Source organism: Gigantopelta aegis, chromosome 1, assembly GCF_016097555.1.
Source record: "Gigantopelta aegis isolate Gae_Host chromosome 1, Gae_host_genome, whole genome shotgun sequence".
NCBI lineage: Eukaryota > Metazoa > Mollusca > Gastropoda > Neomphalida > Peltospiridae > Gigantopelta > Gigantopelta aegis.
The window spans coordinates 29,822,637-29,832,574 of NC_054699.1; the positions used below are offsets into that span (position 1 = coordinate 29,822,637).

Below are 9,938 nucleotides of genomic sequence, written 5' to 3' on the forward strand. Positions count from 1 at the left end.
TGTGGGATGGTGCATATAAAAATCCCTTGCTGCTACTCGAAAAGAGTAGCCCATGAAGTGGTGACAGCGGGTTTCCTCTCTCAATATCTGTGTGGTCCTTAATCATATGTCTGACGCCATATAACCGTAAATACAATATGCTGAGTGCGTCGTTAAATAAAACATTTCTTTCTTTTCTTTCTTTCAAGCTAATGGTATATTTTGACATAGATGTAAATGAAATCAAAACAATTTTCAAAGAGACCCAATTTTCATAAACAAGAATAAAAGAAAAATAAATATTCGCTGTGAGTAGGATTTGAACCTACGCGGGAAGATCCCATTGGATTTCTAGTCCAACGCCTTAACCACTCGGCCATCACAGCTTGGTAACAAATGAGTAAATGTGTTTACATATCATAAACATTATTTGACTGTGACCGTAAACGTTTGTGTTTAAAAACAAAACAAAAAGTTAGTTTGTTTTATTTAACGACGCCACTAGAGCACATTGATTTTTGTTTAAAAACACTATATACAATATATCAACCAAACTATGACCCACAACCCCTACCTCAAAGTATTAACTGAAGAAAATGGTATCTTTCATGGCTCATTTTCGGTATAGCCAGACGTTTTTACAACACCCGTAATTTGAGTAATTTTTTTACAGATACCCCATACATGTTTCAAGCACAACGCTAGTTGACACAGTGGTATTAGATGAAATAAACTTGCTTACATTTTTAGCCCAAATGAAACTCACATTTATAACCAATCACAGAACTTGTGGTGTTATCTTCGCTATCAAAAGTTCCGTGCACCTCGAATTTTGACCCAGCCGGAAGTTATTTGGTTTATTTCTACCAAATGACAGTCTGAAAATTGCGTGCGATTCACACGGTGGCCATTTCCCAAGATGGCCACCACCATATAATCATATCGTAAACAGCATTATATTTGGAACATAATAGTAGATAGTACATTGAAACTACGTCACTAGTTCAAATTAAATTACATAAATTTACTGGCCATATGAAATAACATTTTGTCACAACAATTCCTGTCATCTATATATTTATCACCAATGGCAAGATTGGTAGCGTTAACTATCACTAAACGTGAAAGGTTGGTGTTCTTCGAACTTTAACCTGCTGAGGGTGCGGGATTTAGCTCAGTCGATTGAGTGCTCGCTTGAGGTTCTTGGTTCGCATGAGCCAGTGCACCACAACTGGTCAAATACCGTGGTATGTGCTTTCCTGTCTGTGGGAAAGTGCATATAAAAGATCCTTGCAGCATTAGGACAAAATGTTGCGGGTTTCCTCTGATGACTACGACGAGTCAAAATTACCAAATTTTTAACATCCAATAGCCGATGATTAATTAATCAATGTGCTCTAGTGGTGTCGTTAAACAAAACAAACTTCTTTTAATTTTTAATCTGCTGAGATATGATATTTGGGTCTGTCACTGTAATTTTAATTTTGATATTTTCTATAATTGGGGAACCTCAAAATATATATATATTTGTTTTTTGGTCAGTATGGGTACAATACAAAGTATTTGAGTCGTCTGCCAATAAGATTAGCCTTATAAGTGTTTCATCAAAAATACACATCGGCATTTGGGTGTCAGAAAACGTAAGTATATGTAACTATTATGATTAAAACTACAGCGCAAAGACCGGTGGGGGGGGGGGGGGGGGGGGGGTATAATACAATACATATATCGAGGTAAGTATATTTTAAAACTTTATATACAAATCAAAGTGTTATAAGAACTTTAAAATTAATTTCGGTGGAATTTAGAAGATTCAAAAACATTTAATACCAAATATATATATATATATATATATATATATATATATATATATATATATATATATATATATATATATATATATATATATCATTTCTCGTCGGCTTCAGATGATTACACGCCTCCAAAATGTGGCGCACAGTCAGTGTACACTGATAATGTTCACACTGAGGAACAGGGTCCTTCTTTCATACAAATAAATGCGTCAAATATGTATGGTACATGTATACGAATCAGACTGTTGAAACTTGGATAGTCTCATGGGAGGGAAATAGCTGGGACAGGGTTACAGGTGATAGTAAGCATATTATGTATACAGCCAAGATGAAAAATTTAATACTAGTATATCGGAATTCATAATTTATATACGTTAACTTATAGTCGTTAAAGGACGGGGTCGCTGTAGACTAGTGGTGTTATACCTCCACGTGGAACATTGTGAAACCCCACAATGGGCTGAATGCGACACTGCAGTACGAACTCAGCACCTACCAGTATTAAAGTAGGTGATTTAACAACTGTCTCATGAAATAAAATGTTGAATTGGGTCATAATAAAATAAATCCTTCATTATTATTTCTGCTCGCATCGAGGATAAAGGTCCGCCCTTGGGTTGCTGTTTTTCTTCTTCTTCTTCTTCGTTCAAATTTGTAAACATTATCTCATACAGATATTCCGATTTGAGTGATGAATTTGGCAGTTGTTTGCAGGTCCTCCTTGGATCCCCAGAGCTTCTGATTCTGTTTCATGCGGCCAGAAGTGGCTTCTCTCCGAGTTGTGTAGTGGACATTGTTGTAGGATATGTTCTGGTATTTGCAGGCCTGTACCACACTGACGGTCGCTTGTGTGACATATATTAAGCTTGTGGAGATGGAAGTTTAGGCGGCAGTGGCGTGTCCGAAGCCTGAAGATTGTAGTCTGGGCTCGTCTTTCAATTGTCTCCCATGGGTCGTGGTTTGTCACTCCTTGTAGTGTTTTCCATCTTGCCTTCTGTTTTCGCTTGATCATAGTCTTGATTTCTTGATAAGAGGTGGGGTCTGTTTTCTGAATCAACTTGCTTCCACATTTTGCTAATGAATCTGCTTTTTCGTTTCCAGCAATGTTGCAGTGTGCTGGGATCCACTGCAAGAATGTTGTTGTGGTTGTTGATAGCTGTGACAGTAGGGTATAGATTTTTCGTGACGTTGTGTCTTCTGGAGACGGGAACTTTCGGATTACTGATCTGCAGTCGGTGAAGATTACTGCATGTGATGGTGAGAAGAGTTCTTGGCTGAGGATCTCTAGTGCTTCATGGACTGCTTTTGCTTCAGCTTTAATGTTTGAAGAGAGTGATCCTTCTTCTTCTTCTTCTGCGTTCCCAAGGCCATGCTCAGACTTCCAGTCCTGTTCTCACCAGGAAGTCCGCTGTCCGTCGAAGGGACGACGTCGGTCCCCAAAGTTTCTCTTTTAGGTCCACCGGATACGGCCAGGTTTCTTGTCTCAGGGTGCTATATGATGGACAGAACTGAAGAATGTGTTCAGGCGTTTGGACATCTGTACCACAGGGACATTCATCAGTGTGGGCAAGTCGAGTCTATAGAGGTGGGAGAGCAGGTGACAGTGGCCAGTCCTCATTCTAAAGATGATTACTTGCTGTGTTCTGTCCAGTGACTCAAGGTTATCCTCTTTTTCCACTTCCATCCGTATATTCCAGTTGGTGTTAAAGCGGTTCTTTATGATGGTTTTCACCTCCGAGTATGATGTGGGTTGAGATACCTGCTGAAGTTTGCTTCCTGTTTTTGAGAGCCTGTCTGCTTCTTCATTGCCTGGCACGCCACAGTGGGATGGTATCCATTGAAGGATTATGTTTGTTCTTTTTAACATATCTTGAAGTTCCCTCCTGATATTCCAACAGGATATGTTCGCCACAATGTGTCTGGAGGCTCTGTAGTAGAGATCTGCAGTCTGTAAGGAAAACGGTGTTGGGAGACAATTTGTCTTGTAAGTTTAGTACTTTAGCTGCTTCAAGTAGTGCACATGCCTCAGCTCCGAAGTTGGTGGAGAGATATCCAGTTGCGATGGACTTCGATGTGAAGCTTCCATCAACATATCTGATAAAGACACCCCCTCCTCCATTTTTGACAGCATTTTCAGCAGAGCTATCTGTATAGATATCCAGGAATCTCTGTGGTAATCCCTGTCCAACACCTCAAGGGTAAGGGCTTTGAGTTCTGCCTCTGTGTGTTCCTCCTTGTTACCAACTCCTGGCAGGTCTATGGTGGTGGTAAAATCTTCAGTTTCCCAGTCTTCATAGTCCTGGAGTGGTTCGCCCTGTTGGTCTTGTGGTGGCAAGCATTCTGCATGTTGTCTCTGAAGTATTTAGAGTGATTCAGTTGGTATAGATCTGGAGATTGCTTTTCCATTTGGGAATTTTATGTAGAATCCCCCTCCGGTTGTTGTTTTATTTTTATTGGGAATGGGTTTCTTTTATTTGTTTGGGTTGTTTCGTTTTTTTGGGGTTTTTTTTTTTTTGGGGGGGGGGGGGGGGGGGGTGCTTTGGGGTTTTTTTGTTGGTTTTGGGGGGTGTGTTGGGGGGGGGGTTGGGAGGGGGCGTTGTTGTTGTTGTTGTTGTTGTTGTTGTTTAAACAATATTTATTTTTGTTTATAATAACAGATAGGATTGGTCAACAGCCTATAAAAAGACTTTTCCCAACATTATACAACTGAAATACTAACTGATCAACATGGACATTTTAGAAAATACAAGATTTGTTGTTGTTGTTGTTGTTGCTGCTGTTGTTTTGATGTTGTTGTTGTTGTTGTTGTGTTGTTGTTGTTTGTTTGGGGGTTTTTTTTTTTTGGGGGGGGGGGTTGTTTTGTTTTTGGGTTTTTATTTTTTATTGTTGGTTTTTTTTTTTTAGGGTGGCGTTTTTTATAGATCAATTTTTGCTCGATGTGCTGTACTTCTAACATCCTGAAAACATAACAAATAAAATTTCACAACCCGCCTTCATTTTGAAGTTAAAAAAAAATTGAATGAAAATCTATAACATATTTTATATTATGGCCTTATAATAAAACACAACCTTTTCATTTATTCCGCACTCAATAATAAGACCATTTCTATGAGGAAAATGTCTTTAAACGTCCGCGCGTAATATGAAACATCAAAAAAAACTCCACACCATCAGGCAGCGTTATTAACGGATCTTAGGACTGGGGAAAAAAATCCTATAATAATATGAATTCACAAATGTCGACTAGAGCCTCTTATACGGCCAGTTATCTTCATTAATTCCCGGCACGCGTCAAGTACTCGCGATTGTGGCCTCTAAAGAGCCGAGAATATTCCTTTGTGGCCGGCGGAATCAAAGACATGTCATTCAGCATTAGTCTTAATTCAGTGAGCTGTTAACACAGTGTTTATACGTTCATATCAACTTCTGTGTCTCCGTATCTCTTAAATCAGAGTGTGGACGATCACGTTAACCCTTGTATTTCCGCGTTTCTCTATTCTTAAATCAGTAAAAGTGTTAACTCTTATGTCTTAAATCTCAGAGTGTGGACGATCACGTTAACCCTTGTATTTCCGCATTTCTCTATTTTTAAATCAGTAAAAGTGTTAACTCTTATGTCTTAAATCAGAGTGTGGACGATCACGTTAACCCTTGTATCTCCGCGTTTCTCTATTCTTAAATCAGTACGGTGTTAACGCTTATGTCTTAAATCAGAGTGTGGACGATTACGTTAACCCTTGTATCTCCGCGTTTCTCTATTCTTAAATCAGTAAGATGTTAACTCTATATTTTAAATCTAAGAGTTTGCTCAGTGTGGACGATTACGTTAACCCTTGTATCTCCGCGTTTCTCTATTCTTAAATCAGTATAGTGTTAACTTTATATCTTAAATCAGAGTGTGGACGATCACGTTAACCCTTGTATTTCCGCGTTTCTCTATTCTTAAATCAGTACGGTCTTAACTCTATGTCCATAAGCGTACGAGACAGGGGGCAAGAGGCGGCAACTGCCCCCCCCCCCCCCCCCCCCTCCCCAGCGCTTGAGCAAAACCTCAAATTCGGGCAAAAGCTATATAGATATTCGGGCAAAATATGCTAACCCGAGACCTTTTTACCATGTATTTCTATTATACAACCCTCAAAATTAGTTGTAATCCATGTAAAAATGAGTAGTGATTCGTTTGTTGTTTACTAGTAATGCTAATATATATGATAAAATTATATTTTCCAGATTCGGGCATTTTCGTTTAATTCGGGTAAAAGCCAGTCTGCCCACACACACACACACACACACACACACACACCCCCACACCCCACACACCCCAAAAAAGGGAGTCCGTACGCCTATGCCTATGTCTTAAATCCGAGTTTGGATGATAACATTAACCCTTGTATTTCCACGCGTCTCGATTCTCGAATCAGATGTTAACGCAATGAAATTCACTTTTGACAATAACATTGTGATTAATCCATTTATTTCCGTGTTTCTCAATTCTCCAAACAGTAAGATGTTGATTTTAACTCTTGTATGTTCGAACCTGTGTTTTAAATCAGATTTTGGATGATAATATGAACCGTTGTATTTCCGCGTTTCTCTATTCTTGAATCATTGAGATGTTAACACAATCGAAATTAACTTCTTTTTTTAAATCAGAGTTTGTTAACTTTTGACAATAACATTGTGATTAACCCTTGTATTTCCACGTTTCTCTATTCTTAAATCAGTAAGGTGTTAACTCTATGTCTTCCATCAGTGTTTGGACAATAACATTAACCCTTATAGCTTATTTCTATGTTTCTCTATTCTTAAATGTTTCCTGTCTGTGGGGAAACTGCACATGAAAGATCCCTTTCTGCATTAGGAAAAATGTAGCGGGTTTCCTCTGATGACTACGAGTCAGAATTACTAAATGTTTGACGTCCAATAGCCGATGATTAATCAATGTGCTCTAGTGGTGTCGTTATTCTTAAATCAGTATTTGCGCGTTCCCCTATCCTTAAATCAGCCAGATGTAACACAATGATTTTAAATCTTGTAGCTTCGAATCTCTCTTTTAATCAGAAATTGCTCCGTTTCGACGATATCATTAACTCTTGTATTTCCACGTTTGTCTATTCCTAAATCAGTAAGATGTTAATAATGATGTTAACTCTTGTTTGTTCAAACCTCTGTCTTAATTCAGAGTTTGAACAATAACATTAACACTTGTATTTCCGTTTTTCTCTATTCTTAAATCCTTAAGATGTTAACACAATGGTATTAACTGAAGATAGTATGTTCGAACCTCTGTCTTACATCAGAGTTTGTTAATTTTTGGACAATAACAATAATCAATGTAGTTTCGTGTTTCTCTATTCTTAAGTTAGTAAGAACATAACACAATTATGGTTTCGAATCGTCTTTAAAAAAAAAAATCATTTCTGACAATAACATTATTCATTGTATTTCGACGTGTTTTTAATTCATAAATTGTAAGATGTTCGAACTGCTGTCTTAAAGGGGCATTCTCGAGTTTGCTGCAACTTTTAAGATGTTATCGACTAACAGAGACTTTATAACGATTGTAATTACATATCAAATATATTTGTCTGCATAAAATATTGGTGGCTGTATATTAAACGTGTTTCTGATAGTCCTAAAATTTGTACTAGGTTAAATTTCATTTTATTTCCTAAAATATGTTTTTGTCGTACGTACGACATTATTTGAAGACAAAATCCAGTTTGAGCTTCTTACAAATATTAAGACGACCATAATCACATTGATTATACAGACACTGATATTCTAAAAAAGAAACTATATTTAATATGTAAATTTAATCGTAGAAATAGTTTATTAGTCGGAAACATCTTACAATGCAGCAAACTCAGGAATGTCCCTTTAAATCGGTTTGGAATATTTATCAGTAAGATGTCAGCACAATGATTTTAACTCTTTTATTTCCACGTTTCTCTATTCTCAAAATATGTTAACAGTAATATGTTAACACAATCATTTTAACTCCCCTGCGCGTGCTGTAACCTCACCGTGGTGCAGGGGTGTAACATTCTCTTTGAGAATGGCCAATACAGCACAAATCCCCTTGTTTTCTTCGAGATATAATTAAAATTTTGAATAAAAGTCAGTATCTATCTTTGATATTTGTATTTTTGCACAGTTTTTTACACTGTGTTTTTATTTAAATCTTACATTTTTATATTGATGTTGATCATCACTTTATTTGTTTGCATTACCATAGTTTGACACCCAATAGACGATTTATTTTTCGTGCTGGGGTGTCGTTAAACATGCATTCATTCATTCATTCATTCATTCATCATTTTAACTTGTCATAACCTCTGTCTCAAATCGGTGTTTGTTCATTTTGGACAATAACACCAACCCTTGTATTTCCGTGTTTCTTTATTTTCAACACAGAAAGATGTTAATTTTTTTTTTTTTATTCTTTCTTGTATGTTCGAATCTCCGGCTTAAATTAAATCTGTGTTTTAAATCAGAGTGTGGCCGATTACATTAACCCTTGTATTTCCACGTTTCACTATTCTTAAATCAGTAGGATGTTAAAGGGACTGTCCTGAGTTTGCAGCCATTGTAAGACGTTTGCGATAACAGAGCCTTAAAGTGACTGTCTTGAGTTTGAAGCCATTGTAAGATGTTTGCGATAACAGAGCCTTAAAGGGACTGTCCCGAGTTTGCAGCCATTGTAAGATGTTTGCGATAACAGAGCCTTGTTGGCGATTACTATTTCACACTAAATACAGAGTTTGCAGCCATTGTAAGATGTTTGCGATAACAGAGCCTTGTTGGCGATTACTATTTCACACTAAATACAGAGTTTGCAGCCATTGTAAGATGTTTGCGATAACAGAGCCTTGTTGGCGATTACTATTTCACACTAAATACAGAGTTTGCAGCCATTGTAAGATGTTTGCGATAACAGAGCCTTGTTGGCGATTACTATTTCACACTAAATACAGAGTTTGCAGCCATTGTAAGATGTTTGCGATAACAGAGCCTTGTTGGCGATTACTATTTCACACTAAATACAGAGTTTGCAGCCATTGTAATATGTTTGCGATAACAGAGCCTTGTTGGCGATTACTATTTCACACTAAATACATAGTTTGCAGCCATTGTAAGATGTTTGCGATAACACTAACAGAGTCTTGTTGGCGATTACTATTTCACACTAAATACAGAGTCTGCAGCCATTGTAATATGTTTGCGATAACAGAGCCTTGTTGGCGATTACTATTTCACACTAAATACAGAGTCTGCAGCCATTGTAAGATGTTTGCGATAACAGAGCCTTGCGGCGATTACTATTTCACACTAAATACATTTCCTTGTTTAAAATACCAGTGTCTGTATATCGAATTTGTTTGCTGTCGTGAACTAATGTTTGTAGCACTCAGCTTTTACTTTAATTTGTGATATATATTTTTTCGAACGTACGAAATTATTGGGAGGTAAAATCCGGTTTGGGCTACTACAAGCATTAGGACAACAACAAACATCTTGTGAATACAGACAGTGATATTTTAAACAAGAAATTGTATTTAATTTGTGTGTTACGTTATCCAAAAGGCTCTATTGGTCGGAAACATTTTACAGTGGTTGTAAACTCAGGACTCAGGGCGACAATTTTCTGATATTTTCATTTTTATGCTTGCGAACGCCCTTTTCAAAACAATAATTTAAAGTGCGCGAAAATGTCATTTTCATAAAAGTAATTTTAAACAGTGCGAAAAATATTTGCAAAATAATAATACAAATGAGTATATCATTATTTATATGTGAATTGGAACTTCCTCATAAAAAACATCGCGTTATTAACTTACTTGAATAAAATAATATCGGTAGGTGTATTAATGTCATGGATGCGTCATATAGTGGTAGCCAAATATTATTTAGTCAAATGTTGCATGTGAAAGCCAATGGAAAGATCGTAGCATTCTTCTGTTGTATATTCATGTTTTCATCCACGGTGGCAAAACTGCATACATCGCCATAGAACCGATGCCTGCCCCGCAGGAACATACATCTATGATATTTAAAATATATTCATATCTTAAATTTTCATATATGGCTTCAGTTTACTCGACATTTTCATTGGTCGGCTGTTGACAATAGACACGCCCGCGG

At 37.1% G+C, this 9,938-nt stretch overlaps 1 non-coding gene across 1 annotated transcript; it reads right to left on the bottom strand.

The window, feature by feature from the left end:
- Nucleotides 1-283: 283 nt before the first annotated feature.
- Trnas-aga lies at nt 284-365 on the bottom strand. The gene has a single exon. It is a non-coding gene; the product is annotated as a tRNA-Ser (tRNA).
- Between the last annotated feature and the right edge of the window lie 9,573 nt (nt 366-9,938).